The sequence below is a fragment of the Lissotriton helveticus genome, chromosome 6, assembly GCF_964261635.1.
Source record: "Lissotriton helveticus chromosome 6, aLisHel1.1, whole genome shotgun sequence".
Lineage (NCBI taxonomy): Eukaryota > Metazoa > Chordata > Amphibia > Caudata > Salamandridae > Lissotriton > Lissotriton helveticus.
Genome location: NC_136067.1, coordinates 682360741 through 682376685, shown reverse-complemented (window position 1 = coordinate 682376685; position 15945 = coordinate 682360741). Strand labels below are relative to the sequence as shown.

The window sequence follows — 15945 nt, the reverse complement described above, 5'->3', positions numbered from 1 at the left end:
TTTTTTCGTAAACCCGAAAAATTAATAAATAAATAAATAACGCACGGCCCGGGTGCGGCAAATAAGTCAAATAAATACATGAATAAGGCAAGACACGGTGACCAGTTTGCTTTTATTCACACGCAAACACAATAGCGCCACTTTACAGGGTTTGGTAGTGGAGCGCTACTCTCGTTTTCTCGTCTATTTTTCAACAGCATTGTTTTCCCCGGGTGGGGAAGTGCACCATTCCTGGAGGTACTGCAATACCAGGTTGATGCGTGGAGTGGACAGAGCAAGCTCCTATTCCATCTCCCTGTTCCAAAAATCAATTTAATATATGGTCCCCAGATAGAGGACGTATCAGATATTAAACTGATAAGAACAGATACTACACTTGATCTTAGCCAAAAGGCCGAGAAGCGATAACCCGGGCCCATTCAGAATCAACGCCTCCCGAAGCAATCTACCTGGCTCACCCGGACTTGGGTCTTCCCTCGCACCGTCGCTGGCCGCCTTTCCGCCTCTTTTTCCGACTCCCAGCAAGGGATCAGTATGTCTGGGTGGAAAGGAGGCCCCGGCCTCAGGCCTTCTCCCGGCTCCCAGAGTCCTCCTCGGCTGTCGCCTCATCAGGCGTCACTTAGCATACCCACGTTGTCCTCTTTCTAGAATTTGCATGCCCCGCCCCTTCCTGCGCACTGCTTCCAGACGGCTGGCCAGAAAGCCTGGCAGCCAGGGGATGCTGGGAATCAGCCCAGGATGCCCTGGACAGCTCCCTGACCGGATATGGCCGGCCCCTCACCCTCGCTTGCCGGGGACACTGCTCCCCTGCAGCCTAAGGCCTATAGATAAGGCTTGGCCGTTCGTGGCCGTTCGGGGACGGGCGGGGCGGGCAGAGAAGGAAAAGGACTCTGTATTTTTCTTCTTGCTCAGAGAAGCCAAGGGCAGTGTCCACTTCTCTGCCAGCCTGCATGCCAGCCAGCCTGCCTGCCTGCCTCCCTCCCTCCCTTCCTCCCTCCCTCCCTCCCTCCCTCCCTCCCTCCCACTGACTTGCTGGGAACCTTCTTCCATTCGTTCCCCAGTGAAATGGATCCAAAATCACTGAAAGTCTGCTGCTGGAAAAACAATCTTTTTCCGACGTTTGTCTCTTTTCAAAGTGCAGCGTCTGGATGGAGAAGGGGAGAAAAAAAGAAATAATTTTTTATTTGTATTTTTTTTCGTAAACCCGAAAAATTAATAAATAAATAAATAACGCACGGCCCGGGTGCGGCAAATAAGTCAAATAAATACATGAATAAGGCAAGACACGGTGACCAGTTTGCTTTTATTCACACGCAAACACAATAGCACCACTTTACAGGGTTTGGTAGTGGAGCGCTACTCTCGTTTTCTCGTCTATTTTTCAACAGCATTGTTTTCCCCGGGTGGGGAAGTGCACCATTCCTGGAGGTACTGCAATACCAGGTTGATGCGTGGAGTGGACAGAGCAAGCTCCTATTCCATCTCCCTGTTCCAAAAATCAATTTAATATATGGTCCCCAGATAGAGGACGTATCAGATATTAAACTGATAAGAACAGATACTACACTTGATCTTAGCCAAAAGGCCGAGAAGCGATAACCCGGGCCCATTCAGAATCAACGCCTCCCGAAGCAATCTACCTGGCTCACCCGGACTTGGGTCTTCCCTCGCACCGTCGCTGGCCGCCTTTCCGCCTCTTTTTCCGACTCCCAGCAAGGGATCAGTATGTCTGGGTGGAAAGGAGGCCCCGGCCTCAGGCCTTCTCCCGGCTCCCAGAGTCCTCCTCGGCTGTCGCCTCATCAGGCGTCACTTAGCATACACACGTTGTCCTCTTTCTAGAATTTGCATGCCCCGCCCCTTCCTGCGCACTGCTTCCAGACGGCTGGCCAGAAAGCCTGGCAGCCAGGGGATGCTGGGAATCAGCCCAGGATGCCCTGGACAGCTCCCTGACCGGATATGGCCGGCCCCTCACCCTCGCTTGCCGGGGACACTGCTCCCCTGCAGCCTAAGGCCTATAGATAAGGCTTGGCCGTTCGTGGCCGTTCGGGGACGGGCGGGGCGGGCAGAGAAGGAAAAGGACTCTGTATTTTTCTTCTTGCTCAGAGAAGCCAAGGGCAGTGTCCACTTCTCTGCCAGCCTGCATGCCAGCCAGCCTGCCTGCCTGCCTCCCTCCCTCCCTTCCTCCCTCCCTCCCTCCCTCCCTCCCTCCCTCCCACTGACTTGCTGGGAACCTTCTTCCATTCGTTCCCCAGTGAAATGGATCCAAAATCACTGAAAGTCTGCTGCTGGAAAAACAATCTTTTTCCGACGTTTGTCTCTTTTCAAAGTGCAGCGTCTGGATGGAGAAGGGGAGAAAAAAAGAAATAATTTTTTATTTGTATTTTTTTTCGTAAACCCGAAAAATTAATAAATAAATAAATAACGCACGGCCCGGGTGCGGCAAATAAGTCAAATAAATACATGAATAAGGCAAGACACGGTGACCAGTTTGCTTTTATTCACACGCAAACACAATAGCGCCACTTTACAGGGTTTGGTAGTGGAGCGCTACTCTCGTTTTCTCGTCTATTTTTCAACAGCATTGTTTTCCCCGGGTGGGGAAGTGCACCATTCCTGGAGGTACTGCAATACCAGGTTGATGCGTGGAGTGGACAGAGCAAGCTCCTATTCCATCTCCCTGTTCCAAAAATCAATTTAATATATGGTCCCCAGATAGAGGACGTATCAGATATTAAACTGATAAGAACAGATACTACACTTGATCTTAGCCAAAAGGCCGAGAAGCGATAACCCGGGCCCATTCAGAATCAACGCCTCCCGAAGCAATCTACCTGGCTCACCCGGACTTGGGTCTTCCCTCGCACCGTCGCTGGCCGCCTTTCCGCCTCTTTTTCCGACTCCCAGCAAGGGATCAGTATGTCTGGGTGGAAAGGAGGCCCCGGCCTCAGGCCTTCTCCCGGCTCCCAGAGTCCTCCTCGGCTGTCGCCTCATCAGGCGTCACTTAGCATACCCACGTTGTCCTCTTTCTAGAATTTGCATGCCCCGCCCCTTCCTGCGCACTGCTTCCAGACGGCTGGCCAGAAAGCCTGGCAGCCAGGGGATGCTGGGAATCAGCCCAGGATGCCCTGGACAGCTCCCTGACCGGATATGGCCGGCCCCTCACCCTCGCTTGCCGGGGACACTGCTCCCCTGCAGCCTAAGGCCTATAGATAAGGCTTGGCCGTTCGTGGCCGTTCGGGGACGGGCGGGGCGGGCAGAGAAGGAAAAGGACTCTGTATTTTTCTTCTTGCTCAGAGAAGCCAAGGGCAGTGTCCACTTCTCTGCCAGCCTGCATGCCAGCCAGCCTGCCTGCCTGCCTGCCTCCCTCCCTCCCTTCCTCCCTCCCTCCCTCCCTCCCTCCCTCCCTCCCTCCCTCCCTCCCACTGACTTGCTGGGAACCTTCTTCCATTCGTTCCCCAGTGAAATGGATCCAAAATCACTGAAAGTCTGCTGCTGGAAAAACAATCTTTTTCCGACGTTTGTCTCTTTTCAAAGTGCAGCGTCTGGATGGAGAAGGGGAGAAAAAAAGAAATAATTTTTTATTTGTATTTTTTTTCGTAAACCCGAAAAATTAATAAATAAATAAATAACGCACGGCCCGGGTGCGGCAAATAAGTCAAATAAATACATGAATAAGGCAAGACACGGTGACCAGTTTGCTTTTATTCACACGCAAACACAATAGCGCCACTTTACAGGGTTTGGTAGTGGAGCGCTACTCTCGTTTTCTCGTCTATTTTTCAACAGCATTGTTTTCCCCGGGTGGGGAAGTGCACCATTCCTGGAGGTACTGCAATACCAGGTTGATGCGTGGAGTGGACAGAGCAAGCTCCTATTCCATCTCCCTGTTCCAAAAATCAATTTAATATATGGTCCCCAGATAGAGGACGTATCAGATATTAAACTGATAAGAACAGATTTTTTTTTTTTTTTTTTTTTTTTTTTTTTTTTTTGTCCTACCCGTCACACCCTCAGTCAGCAGGTCTGGCCAGTCTGCCACACCCACCGGCCTCGCCCTTCAACCGAGCCGTCTCGCCTGGCCTACTTGCCCAGGGGGTACTAGGCATGGCTTATCTTTTCAGCCAACCCCGGTCTGTCCTGCTACTACCTCCATCCAGCAGCCAACCAGCCCAGCTGAAAGCGGGGAACCAATCCGCAGACAGCCATTAGCTGGTTGGCCTTGTGCCGGTCGGACCTAGGAGGGTTCGCCTGGACAGGGGGGGCGACTTAGCCTTCCAGCCATGCCGTTCGGCCCTGTCGTTCCATCCAAGGTCATCAGCCCGGTTGTCAGCCAAAGTCGGTTGGCACAGCAGCCCAGTCTCGCCTGCTGACCTACGAAAAAAATCGCCATTCAGCCGGTCTGCCAGTCAGCCCCCACTGGGGTACTGCCCAACAGTCCAGCATGCCAGGCTACTAAAAACGTTATGACATTACTGTCATATGCGTAATGACATTGCTGTCATTGTCGATCCGGAACCGAATCTCGTTTCTACGTATTGGGAATATCATTGACACACAAAGTTCAATGAGAACATCCCAACTGACCGCCCTCCCCTAGGGGAGGCAAGTGAAACTACACTTGATCTTAGCCAAAAGGCCGAGAAGCGATAACCCGGGCCCATTCAGAATCAACGCCTCCCGAAGCAATCTACCTGGCTCACCCGGACTTGGGTCTTCCCTCGCACCGTCGCTGGCCGCCTTTCCGCCTCTTTTTCCGACTCCCAGCAAGGGATCAGTATGTCTGGGTGGAAAGGAGGCCCCGGCCTCAGGCCTTCTCCCGGCTCCCAGAGTCCTCCTCGGCTGTCGCCTCATCAGGCGTCACTTAGCATACCCACGTTGTCCTCTTTCTAGAATTTGCATGCCCCGCCCCTTCCTGCGCACTGCTTCCAGACGGCTGGCCAGAAAGCCTGGCAGCCAGGGGATGCTGGGAATCAGCCCAGGATGCCCTGGACAGCTCCCTGACCGGATATGGCCGGCCCCTCACCCTCGCTTGCCGGGGACACTGCTCCCCTGCAGCCTAAGGCCTATAGATAAGGCTTGGCCGTTCGTGGCCGTTCGGGGACGGGCGGGGCGGGCAGAGAAGGAAAAGGACTCTGTATTTTTCTTCTTGCTCAGAGAAGCCAAGGGCAGTGTCCACTTCTCTGCCAGCCTGCATGCCAGCCAGCCTGCCTGCCTGCCTCCCTCCCTCCCTTCCTCCCTCCCTCCCACTGACTTGCTGGGAACCTTCTTCCATTCGTTCCCCAGTGAAATGGATCCAAAATCACTGAAAGTCTGCTGCTGGAAAAACAATCTTTTTCCGACGTTTGTCTCTTTTCAAAGTGCAGCGTCTGGATGGAGAAGGGGAGAAAAAAAGAAATAATTTTTTATTTGTATTTTTTTTCGTAAACCCGAAAAATTAATAAATAAATAAATAACGCACGGCCCGGGTGCGGCAAATAAGTCAAATAAATACATGAATAAGGCAAGACACGGTGACCAGTTTGCTTTTATTCACACGCAAACACAATAGCGCCACTTTACAGGGTTTGGTAGTGGAGCGCTACTCTCGTTTTCTCGTCTATTTTTCAACAGCATTGTTTTCCCCGGGTGGGGAAGTGCACCATTCCTGGAGGTACTGCAATACCAGGTTGATGCGTGGAGTGGACAGAGCAAGCTCCTATTCCATCTCCCTGTTCCAAAAATCAATTTAATATATGGTCCCCAGATAGAGGACGTATCAGATATTAAACTGATAAGAACAGATACTACACTTGATCTTAGCCAAAAGGCCGAGAAGCGATAACCCGGGCCCATTCAGAATCAACGCCTCCCGAAGCAATCTACCTGGCTCACCCGGACTTGGGTCTTCCCTCGCACCGTCGCTGGCCGCCTTTCCGCCTCTTTTTCCGACTCCCAGCAAGGGATCAGTATGTCTGGGTGGAAAGGAGGCCCCGGCCTCAGGCCTTCTCCCGGCTCCCAGAGTCCTCCTCGGCTGTCGCCTCATCAGGCGTCACTTAGCATACCCACGTTGTCCTCTTTCTAGAATTTGCATGCCCCGCCCCTTCCTGCGCACTGCTTCCAGACGGCTGGCCAGAAAGCCTGGCAGCCAGGGGATGCTGGGAATCAGCCCAGGATGCCCTGGACAGCTCCCTGACCGGATATGGCCGGCCCCTCACCCTCGCTTGCCGGGGACACTGCTCCCCTGCAGCCTAAGGCCTATAGATAAGGCTTGGCCGTTCGTGGCCGTTCGGGGACGGGCGGGGCGGGCAGAGAAGGAAAAGGACTCTGTATTTTTCTTCTTGCTCAGAGAAGCCAAGGGCAGTGTCCACTTCTCTGCCAGCCTGCATGCCAGCCAGCCTGCCTGCCTGCCTCCCTCCCTCCCTTCCTCCCTCCCTCCCTCCCTCCCTCCCTCCCTCCCACTGACTTGCTGGGAACCTTCTTCCATTCGTTCCCCAGTGAAATGGATCCAAAATCACTGAAAGTCTGCTGCTGGAAAAACAATCTTTTTCCGACGTTTGTCTCTTTTCAAAGTGCAGCGTCTGGATGGAGAAGGGGAGAAAAAAAGAAATAATTTTTTATTTGTATTTTTTTTCGTAAACCCGAAAAATTAATAAATAAATAAATAACGCACGGCCCGGGTGCGGCAAATAAGTCAAATAAATACATGAATAAGGCAAGACACGGTGACCAGTTTGCTTTTATTCACACGCAAACACAATAGCGCCACTTTACAGGGTTTGGTAGTGGAGCGCTACTCTCGTTTTCTCGTCTATTTTTCAACAGCATTGTTTTCCCCGGGTGGGGAAGTGCACCATTCCTGGAGGTACTGCAATACCAGGTTGATGCGTGGAGTGGACAGAGCAAGCTCCTATTCCATCTCCCTGTTCCAAAAATCAATTTAATATATGGTCCCCAGATAGAGGACGTATCAGATATTAAACTGATAAGAACAGATACTACACTTGATCTTAGCCAAAAGGCCGAGAAGCGATAACCCGGGCCCATTCAGAATCAACGCCTCCCGAAGCAATCTACCTGGCTCACCCGGACTTGGGTCTTCCCTCGCACCGTCGCTGGCCGCCTTTCCGCCTCTTTTTCCGACTCCCAGCAAGGGATCAGTATGTCTGGGTGGAAAGGAGGCCCCGGCCTCAGGCCTTCTCCCGGCTCCCAGAGTCCTCCTCGGCTGTCGCCTCATCAGGCGTCACTTAGCATACCCACGTTGTCCTCTTTCTAGAATTTGCATGCCCCGCCCCTTCCTGCGCACTGCTTCCAGACGGCTGGCCAGAAAGCCTGGCAGCCAGGGGATGCTGGGAATCAGCCCAGGATGCCCTGGACAGCTCCCTGACCGGATATGGCCGGCCCCTCACCCTCGCTTGCCGGGGACACTGCTCCCCTGCAGCCTAAGGCCTATAGATAAGGCTTGGCCGTTCGTGGCCGTTCGGGGACGGGCGGGGCGGGCAGAGAAGGAAAAGGACTCTGTATTTTTCTTCTTGCTCAGAGAAGCCAAGGGCAGTGTCCACTTCTCTGCCAGCCTGCATGCCAGCCAGCCTGCCTGCCTGCCTGCCTCCCTCCCTCCCTTCCTCCCTCCCTCCCTCCCTCCCTCCCTCCCTCCCTCCCTCCCTCCCACTGACTTGCTGGGAACCTTCTTCCATTCGTTCCCCAGTGAAATGGATCCAAAATCACTGAAAGTCTGCTGCTGGAAAAACAATCTTTTTCCGACGTTTGTCTCTTTTCAAAGTGCAGCGTCTGGATGGAGAAGGGGAGAAAAAAAGAAATAATTTTTTATTTGTATTTTTTTTCGTAAACCCGAAAAATTAATAAATAAATAAATAACGCACGGCCCGGGTGCGGCAAATAAGTCAAATAAATACATGAATAAGGCAAGACACGGTGACCAGTTTGCTTTTATTCACACGCAAACACAATAGCGCCACTTTACAGGGTTTGGTAGTGGAGCGCTACTCTCGTTTTCTCGTCTATTTTTCAACAGCATTGTTTTCCCCGGGTGGGGAAGTGCACCATTCCTGGAGGTACTGCAATACCAGGTTGATGCGTGGAGTGGACAGAGCAAGCTCCTATTCCATCTCCCTGTTCCAAAAATCAATTTAATATATGGTCCCCAGATAGAGGACGTATCAGATATTAAACTGATAAGAACAGATTTTTTTTTTTTTTTTTTTTTTTTTTTTTTTTTTGTCCTACCCGTCACACCCTCAGTCAGCAGGTCTGGCCAGTCTGCCACACCCACCGGCCTCGCCCTTCAACCGAGCCGTCTCGCCTGGCCTACTTGCCCAGGGGGTACTAGGCATGGCTTATCTTTTCAGCCAACCCCGGTCTGTCCTGCTACTACCTCCATCCAGCAGCCAACCAGCCCAGCTGAAAGCGGGGAACCAATCCGCAGACAGCCATTAGCTGGTTGGCCTTGTGCCGGTCGGACCTAGGAGGGTTCGCCTGGACAGGGGGGGCGACTTAGCCTTCCAGCCATGCCGTTCGGCCCTGTCGTTCCATCCAAGGTCATCAGCCCGGTTGTCAGCCAAAGTCGGTTGGCACAGCAGCCCAGTCTCGCCTGCTGACCTACGAAAAAAATCGCCATTCAGCCGGTCTGCCAGTCAGCCCCCACTGGGGTACTGCCCAACAGTCCAGCATGCCAGGCTACTAAAAACGTTATGACATTACTGTCATATGCGTAATGACATTGCTGTCATTGTCGATCCGGAACCGAATCTCGTTTCTACGTATTGGGAATATCATTGACACACAAAGTTCAATGAGAACATCCCAACTGACCGCCCTCCCCTAGGGGAGGCAAGTGAAACTACACTTGATCTTAGCCAAAAGGCCGAGAAGCGATAACCCGGGCCCATTCAGAATCAACGCCTCCCGAAGCAATCTACCTGGCTCACCCGGACTTGGGTCTTCCCTCGCACCGTCGCTGGCCGCCTTTCCGCCTCTTTTTCCGACTCCCAGCAAGGGATCAGTATGTCTGGGTGGAAAGGAGGCCCCGGCCTCAGGCCTTCTCCCGGCTCCCAGAGTCCTCCTCGGCTGTCGCCTCATCAGGCGTCACTTAGCATACCCACGTTGTCCTCTTTCTAGAATTTGCATGCCCCGCCCCTTCCTGCGCACTGCTTCCAGACGGCTGGCCAGAAAGCCTGGCAGCCAGGGGATGCTGGGAATCAGCCCAGGATGCCCTGGACAGCTCCCTGACCGGATATGGCCGGCCCCTCACCCTCGCTTGCCGGGGACACTGCTCCCCTGCAGCCTAAGGCCTATAGATAAGGCTTGGCCGTTCGTGGCCGTTCGGGGACGGGCGGGGCGGGCAGAGAAGGAAAAGGACTCTGTATTTTTCTTCTTGCTCAGAGAAGCCAAGGGCAGTGTCCACTTCTCTGCCAGCCTGCATGCCAGCCAGCCTGCCTGCCTGCCTCCCTCCCTCCCTTCCTCCCTCCCTCCCACTGACTTGCTGGGAACCTTCTTCCATTCGTTCCCCAGTGAAATGGATCCAAAATCACTGAAAGTCTGCTGCTGGAAAAACAATCTTTTTCCGACGTTTGTCTCTTTTCAAAGTGCAGCGTCTGGATGGAGAAGGGGAGAAAAAAAGAAATAATTTTTTATTTGTATTTTTTTTCGTAAACCCGAAAAATTAATAAATAAATAAATAACGCACGGCCCGGGTGCGGCAAATAAGTCAAATAAATACATGAATAAGGCAAGACACGGTGACCAGTTTGCTTTTATTCACACGCAAACACAATAGCGCCACTTTACAGGGTTTGGTAGTGGAGCGCTACTCTCGTTTTCTCGTCTATTTTTCAACAGCATTGTTTTCCCCGGGTGGGGAAGTGCACCATTCCTGGAGGTACTGCAATACCAGGTTGATGCGTGGAGTGGACAGAGCAAGCTCCTATTCCATCTCCCTGTTCCAAAAATCAATTTAATATATGGTCCCCAGATAGAGGACGTATCAGATATTAAACTGATAAGAACAGATACTACACTTGATCTTAGCCAAAAGGCCGAGAAGCGATAACCCGGGCCCATTCAGAATCAACGCCTCCCGAAGCAATCTACCTGGCTCACCCGGACTTGGGTCTTCCCTCGCACCGTCGCTGGCCGCCTTTCCGCCTCTTTTTCCGACTCCCAGCAAGGGATCAGTATGTCTGGGTGGAAAGGAGGCCCCGGCCTCAGGCCTTCTCCCGGCTCCCAGAGTCCTCCTCGGCTGTCGCCTCATCAGGCGTCACTTAGCATACCCACGTTGTCCTCTTTCTAGAATTTGCATGCCCCGCCCCTTCCTGCGCACTGCTTCCAGACGGCTGGCCAGAAAGCCTGGCAGCCAGGGGATGCTGGGAATCAGCCCAGGATGCCCTGGACAGCTCCCTGACCGGATATGGCCGGCCCCTCACCCTCGCTTGCCGGGGACACTGCTCCCCTGCAGCCTAAGGCCTATAGATAAGGCTTGGCCGTTCGTGGCCGTTCGGGGACGGGCGGGGCGGGCAGAGAAGGAAAAGGACTCTGTATTTTTCTTCTTGCTCAGAGAAGCCAAGGGCAGTGTCCACTTCTCTGCCAGCCTGCATGCCAGCCAGCCTGCCTGCCTGCCTCCCTCCCTCCCTTCCTCCCTCCCTCCCTCCCTCCCTCCCTCCCTCCCACTGACTTGCTGGGAACCTTCTTCCATTCGTTCCCCAGTGAAATGGATCCAAAATCACTGAAAGTCTGCTGCTGGAAAAACAATCTTTTTCCGACGTTTGTCTCTTTTCAAAGTGCAGCGTCTGGATGGAGAAGGGGAGAAAAAAAGAAATAATTTTTTATTTGTATTTTTTTTCGTAAACCCGAAAAATTAATAAATAAATAAATAACGCACGGCCCGGGTGCGGCAAATAAGTCAAATAAATACATGAATAAGGCAAGACACGGTGACCAGTTTGCTTTTATTCACACGCAAACACAATAGCGCCACTTTACAGGGTTTGGTAGTGGAGCGCTACTCTCGTTTTCTCGTCTATTTTTCAACAGCATTGTTTTCCCCGGGTGGGGAAGTGCACCATTCCTGGAGGTACTGCAATACCAGGTTGATGCGTGGAGTGGACAGAGCAAGCTCCTATTCCATCTCCCTGTTCCAAAAATCAATTTAATATATGGTCCCCAGATAGAGGACGTATCAGATATTAAACTGATAAGAACAGATACTACACTTGATCTTAGCCAAAAGGCCGAGAAGCGATAACCCGGGCCCATTCAGAATCAACGCCTCCCGAAGCAATCTACCTGGCTCACCCGGACTTGGGTCTTCCCTCGCACCGTCGCTGGCCGCCTTTCCGCCTCTTTTTCCGACTCCCAGCAAGGGATCAGTATGTCTGGGTGGAAAGGAGGCCCCGGCCTCAGGCCTTCTCCCGGCTCCCAGAGTCCTCCTCGGCTGTCGCCTCATCAGGCGTCACTTAGCATACACACGTTGTCCTCTTTCTAGAATTTGCATGCCCCGCCCCTTCCTGCGCACTGCTTCCAGACGGCTGGCCAGAAAGCCTGGCAGCCAGGGGATGCTGGGAATCAGCCCAGGATGCCCTGGACAGCTCCCTGACCGGATATGGCCGGCCCCTCACCCTCGCTTGCCGGGGACACTGCTCCCCTGCAGCCTAAGGCCTTTAGATAAGGCTTGGCCGTTCGTGGCCGTTCGGGGACGGGCGGGGCGGGCAGAGAAGGAAAAGGACTCTGTATTTTTCTTCTTGCTCAGAGAAGCCAAGGGCAGTGTCCACTTCTCTGCCAGCCTGCATGCCAGCCAGCCTGCCTGCCTGCCTCCCTCCCTCCCTTCCTCCCTCCCTCCCACTGACTTGCTGGGAACCTTCTTCCATTCGTTCCCCAGTGAAATGGATCCAAAATCACTGAAAGTCTGCTGCTGGAAAAACAATCTTTTTCCGACGTTTGTCTCTTTTCAAAGTGCAGCGTCTGGATGGAGAAGGGGAGAAAAAAAGAAATAATTTTTTATTTGTATTTTTTTTCGTAAACCCGAAAAATTAATAAATAAATAAATAACGCACGGCCCGGGTGCGGCAAATAAGTCAAATAAATACATGAATAAGGCAAGACACGGTGACCAGTTTGCTTTTATTCACACGCAAACACAATAGCGCCACTTTACAGGGTTTGGTAGTGGAGCGCTACTCTCGTTTTCTCGTCTATTTTTCAACAGCATTGTTTTCCCCGGGTGGGGAAGTGCACCATTCCTGGAGGTACTGCAATACCAGGTTGATGCGTGGAGTGGACAGAGCAAGCTCCTATTCCATCTCCCTGTTCCAAAAATCAATTTAATATATGGTCCCCAGATAGAGGACGTATCAGATATTAAACTGATAAGAACAGATACTACACTTGATCTTAGCCAAAAGGCCGAGAAGCGATAACCCGGGCCCATTCAGAATCAACGCCTCCCGAAGCAATCTACCTGGCTCACCCGGACTTGGGTCTTCCCTCGCACCGTCGCTGGCCGCCTTTCCGCCTCTTTTTCCGACTCCCAGCAAGGGATCAGTATGTCTGGGTGGAAAGGAGGCCCCGGCCTCAGGCCTTCTCCCGGCTCCCAGAGTCCTCCTCGGCTGTCGCCTCATCAGGCGTCACTTAGCATACCCACGTTGTCCTCTTTCTAGAATTTGCATGCCCCGCCCCTTCCTGCGCACTGCTTCCAGACGGCTGGCCAGAAAGCCTGGCAGCCAGGGGATGCTGGGAATCAGCCCAGGATGCCCTGGACAGCTCCCTGACCGGATATGGCCGGCCCCTCACCCTCGCTTGCCGGGGACACTGCTCCCCTGCAGCCTAAGGCCTATAGATAAGGCTTGGCCGTTCGTGGCCGTTCGGGGACGGGCGGGGCGGGCAGAGAAGGAAAAGGACTCTGTATTTTTCTTCTTGCTCAGAGAAGCCAAGGGCAGTGTCCACTTCTCTGCCAGCCTGCATGCCAGCCAGCCTGCCTGCCTGCCTCCCTCCCTCCCTTCCTCCCTCCCTCCCTCCCTCCCTCCCTCCCTCCCTCCCACTGACTTGCTGGGAACCTTCTTCCATTCGTTCCCCAGTGAAATGGATCCAAAATCACTGAAAGTCTGCTGCTGGAAAAACAATCTTTTTCCGACGTTTGTCTCTTTTCAAAGTGCAGCGTCTGGATGGAGAAGGGGAGAAAAAAAGAAATAATTTTTTATTTGTATTTTTTTTCGTAAACCCGAAAAATTAATAAATAAATAAATAACGCACGGCCCGGGTGCGGCAAATAAGTCAAATAAATACATGAATAAGGCAAGACACGGTGACCAGTTTGCTTTTATTCACACGCAAACACAATAGCGCCACTTTACAGGGTTTGGTAGTGGAGCGCTACTCTCGTTTTCTCGTCTATTTTTCAACAGCATTGTTTTCCCCGGGTGGGGAAGTGCACCATTCCTGGAGGTACTGCAATACCAGGTTGATGCGTGGAGTGGACAGAGCAAGCTCCTATTCCATCTCCCTGTTCCAAAAATCAATTTAATATATGGTCCCCAGATAGAGGACGTATCAGATATTAAACTGATAAGAACAGATACTACACTTGATCTTAGCCAAAAGGCCGAGAAGCGATAACCCGGGCCCATTCAGAATCAACGCCTCCCGAAGCAATCTACCTGGCTCACCCGGACTTGGGTCTTCCCTCGCACCGTCGCTGGCCGCCTTTCCGCCTCTTTTTCCGACTCCCAGCAAGGGATCAGTATGTCTGGGTGGAAAGGAGGCCCCGGCCTCAGGCCTTCTCCCGGCTCCCAGAGTCCTCCTCGGCTGTCGCCTCATCAGGCGTCACTTAGCATACCCACGTTGTCCTCTTTCTAGAATTTGCATGCCCCGCCCCTTCCTGCGCACTGCTTCCAGACGGCTGGCCAGAAAGCCTGGCAGCCAGGGGATGCTGGGAATCAGCCCAGGATGCCCTGGACAGCTCCCTGACCGGATATGGCCGGCCCCTCACCCTCGCTTGCCGGGGACACTGCTCCCCTGCAGCCTAAGGCCTATAGATAAGGCTTGGCCGTTCGTGGCCGTTCGGGGACGGGCGGGGCGGGCAGAGAAGGAAAAGGACTCTGTATTTTTCTTCTTGCTCAGAGAAGCCAAGGGCAGTGTCCACTTCTCTGCCAGCCTGCATGCCAGCCAGCCTGCCTGCCTGCCTGCCTCCCTCCCTCCCTTCCTCCCTCCCTCCCTCCCTCCCTCCCTCCCTCCCTCCCTCCCTCCCACTGACTTGCTGGGAACCTTCTTCCATTCGTTCCCCAGTGAAATGGATCCAAAATCACTGAAAGTCTGCTGCTGGAAAAACAATCTTTTTCCGACGTTTGTCTCTTTTCAAAGTGCAGCGTCTGGATGGAGAAGGGGAGAAAAAAAGAAATAATTTTTTATTTGTATTTTTTTTCGTAAACCCGAAAAATTAATAAATAAATAAATAACGCACGGCCCGGGTGCGGCAAATAAGTCAAATAAATACATGAATAAGGCAAGACACGGTGACCAGTTTGCTTTTATTCACACGCAAACACAATAGCGCCACTTTACAGGGTTTGGTAGTGGAGCGCTACTCTCGTTTTCTCGTCTATTTTTCAACAGCATTGTTTTCCCCGGGTGGGGAAGTGCACCATTCCTGGAGGTACTGCAATACCAGGTTGATGCGTGGAGTGGACAGAGCAAGCTCCTATTCCATCTCCCTGTTCCAAAAATCAATTTAATATATGGTCCCCAGATAGAGGACGTATCAGATATTAAACTGATAAGAACAGATTTTTTTTTTTTTTTTTTTTTTTTTTTTTTTTTTGTCCTACCCGTCACACCCTCAGTCAGCAGGTCTGGCCAGTCTGCCACACCCACCGGCCTCGCCCTTCAACCGAGCCGTCTCGCCTGGCCTACTTGCCCAGGGGGTACTAGGCATGGCTTATCTTTTCAGCCAACCCCGGTCTGTCCTGCTACTACCTCCATCCAGCAGCCAACCAGCCCAGCTGAAAGCGGGGAACCAATCCGCAGACAGCCATTAGCTGGTTGGCCTTGTGCCGGTCGGACCTAGGAGGGTTCGCCTGGACAGGGGGGGCGACTTAGCCTTCCAGCCATGCCGTTCGGCCCTGTCGTTCCATCCAAGGTCATCAGCCCGGTTGTCAGCCAAAGTCGGTTGGCACAGCAGCCCAGTCTCGCCTGCTGACCTACGAAAAAAATCGCCATTCAGCCGGTCTGCCAGTCAGCCCCCACTGGGGTACTGCCCAACAGTCCAGCATGCCAGGCTACTAAAAACGTTATGACATTACTGTCATATGCGTAATGACATTGCTGTCATTGTCGATCCGGAACCGAATCTCGTTTCTACGTATTGGGAATATCATTGACACACAAAGTTCAATGAGAACATCCCAACTGACCGCCCTCCCCTAGGGGAGGCAAGTGAAACTACACTTGATCTTAGCCAAAAGGCCGAGAAGCGATAACCCGGGCCCATTCAGAATCAACGCCTCCCGAAGCAATCTACCTGGCTCACCCGGACTTGGGTCTTCCCTCGCACCGTCGCTGGCCGCCTTTCCGCCTCTTTTTCCGACTCCCAGCAAGGGATCAGTATGTCTGGGTGGAAAGGAGGCCCCGGCCTCAGGCCTTCTCCCGGCTCCCAGAGTCCTCCTCGGCTGTCGCCTCATCAGGCGTCACTTAGCATACCCACGTTGTCCTCTTTCTAGAATTTGCATGCCCCGCCCCTTCCTGCGCACTGCTTCCAGACGGCTGGCCAGAAAGCCTGGCAGCCAGGGGATGCTGGGAATCAGCCCAGGATGCCCTGGACAGCTCCCTGACCGGATATGGCCGGCCCCTCACCCTCGCTTGCCGGGGACACTGCTCCCCTGCAGCCTAAGGCCTATAGATAAGGCTTGGCCGTTCGTGGCCGTTCGGGGACGGGCGGGGCGGGCAGAGAAGGAAAAGGACTCTGTA

General features: G+C 53.0%; 12 non-coding genes and 3 pseudogenes across 12 annotated transcripts; all 15 read right to left on the bottom strand.

The window, feature by feature from the left end:
• Window positions 1–215: 215 nt before the first annotated feature.
• Window positions 216–406, bottom strand: LOC144765920 (U2 spliceosomal RNA). Its single transcript, XR_013597780.1, has one exon. It is a non-coding gene; the product is annotated as a U2 spliceosomal RNA (small nuclear RNA).
• Window positions 407–1406: 1000 nt separating this feature from the next.
• LOC144765919 (U2 spliceosomal RNA) lies at window positions 1407–1597 on the bottom strand. The gene has a single exon (XR_013597779.1). It is a non-coding gene; the product is annotated as a U2 spliceosomal RNA (small nuclear RNA).
• Window positions 1598–2597: 1000 nt separating this feature from the next.
• On the bottom strand, window positions 2598–2788 carry LOC144765918 (U2 spliceosomal RNA). Its single transcript, XR_013597778.1, has one exon. It is a non-coding gene; the product is annotated as a U2 spliceosomal RNA (small nuclear RNA).
• A 1016-nt stretch (window positions 2789–3804) lies between these two features.
• On the bottom strand, window positions 3805–4025 carry LOC144764428 (U2 spliceosomal RNA; annotated as a pseudogene).
• Window positions 4026–4457: 432 nt separating this feature from the next.
• LOC144764512 (U2 spliceosomal RNA) lies at window positions 4458–4648 on the bottom strand. The gene has a single exon (XR_013596582.1). It is a non-coding gene; the product is annotated as a U2 spliceosomal RNA (small nuclear RNA).
• A 980-nt stretch (window positions 4649–5628) lies between these two features.
• LOC144765917 (U2 spliceosomal RNA) lies at window positions 5629–5819 on the bottom strand. The gene has a single exon (XR_013597777.1). It is a non-coding gene; the product is annotated as a U2 spliceosomal RNA (small nuclear RNA).
• A 1000-nt stretch (window positions 5820–6819) lies between these two features.
• On the bottom strand, window positions 6820–7010 carry LOC144765916 (U2 spliceosomal RNA). The gene has a single exon (XR_013597776.1). It is a non-coding gene; the product is annotated as a U2 spliceosomal RNA (small nuclear RNA).
• Window positions 7011–8026: 1016 nt separating this feature from the next.
• On the bottom strand, window positions 8027–8246 carry LOC144764424 (U2 spliceosomal RNA; annotated as a pseudogene).
• Window positions 8247–8678: 432 nt separating this feature from the next.
• LOC144764511 (U2 spliceosomal RNA) lies at window positions 8679–8869 on the bottom strand. The gene has a single exon (XR_013596581.1). It is a non-coding gene; the product is annotated as a U2 spliceosomal RNA (small nuclear RNA).
• A 980-nt stretch (window positions 8870–9849) lies between these two features.
• On the bottom strand, window positions 9850–10040 carry LOC144765915 (U2 spliceosomal RNA). The gene has a single exon (XR_013597775.1). It is a non-coding gene; the product is annotated as a U2 spliceosomal RNA (small nuclear RNA).
• Window positions 10041–11040: 1000 nt separating this feature from the next.
• On the bottom strand, window positions 11041–11231 carry LOC144765914 (U2 spliceosomal RNA). Its single transcript, XR_013597774.1, has one exon. It is a non-coding gene; the product is annotated as a U2 spliceosomal RNA (small nuclear RNA).
• Window positions 11232–12211: 980 nt separating this feature from the next.
• On the bottom strand, window positions 12212–12402 carry LOC144765913 (U2 spliceosomal RNA). Its single transcript, XR_013597773.1, has one exon. It is a non-coding gene; the product is annotated as a U2 spliceosomal RNA (small nuclear RNA).
• A 1004-nt stretch (window positions 12403–13406) lies between these two features.
• On the bottom strand, window positions 13407–13597 carry LOC144765912 (U2 spliceosomal RNA). Its single transcript, XR_013597772.1, has one exon. It is a non-coding gene; the product is annotated as a U2 spliceosomal RNA (small nuclear RNA).
• Window positions 13598–14613: 1016 nt separating this feature from the next.
• LOC144764422 (U2 spliceosomal RNA) lies at window positions 14614–14833 on the bottom strand (annotated as a pseudogene).
• A 432-nt stretch (window positions 14834–15265) lies between these two features.
• Window positions 15266–15456, bottom strand: LOC144764510 (U2 spliceosomal RNA). The gene has a single exon (XR_013596580.1). It is a non-coding gene; the product is annotated as a U2 spliceosomal RNA (small nuclear RNA).
• Between the last annotated feature and the right edge of the window lie 489 nt (window positions 15457–15945).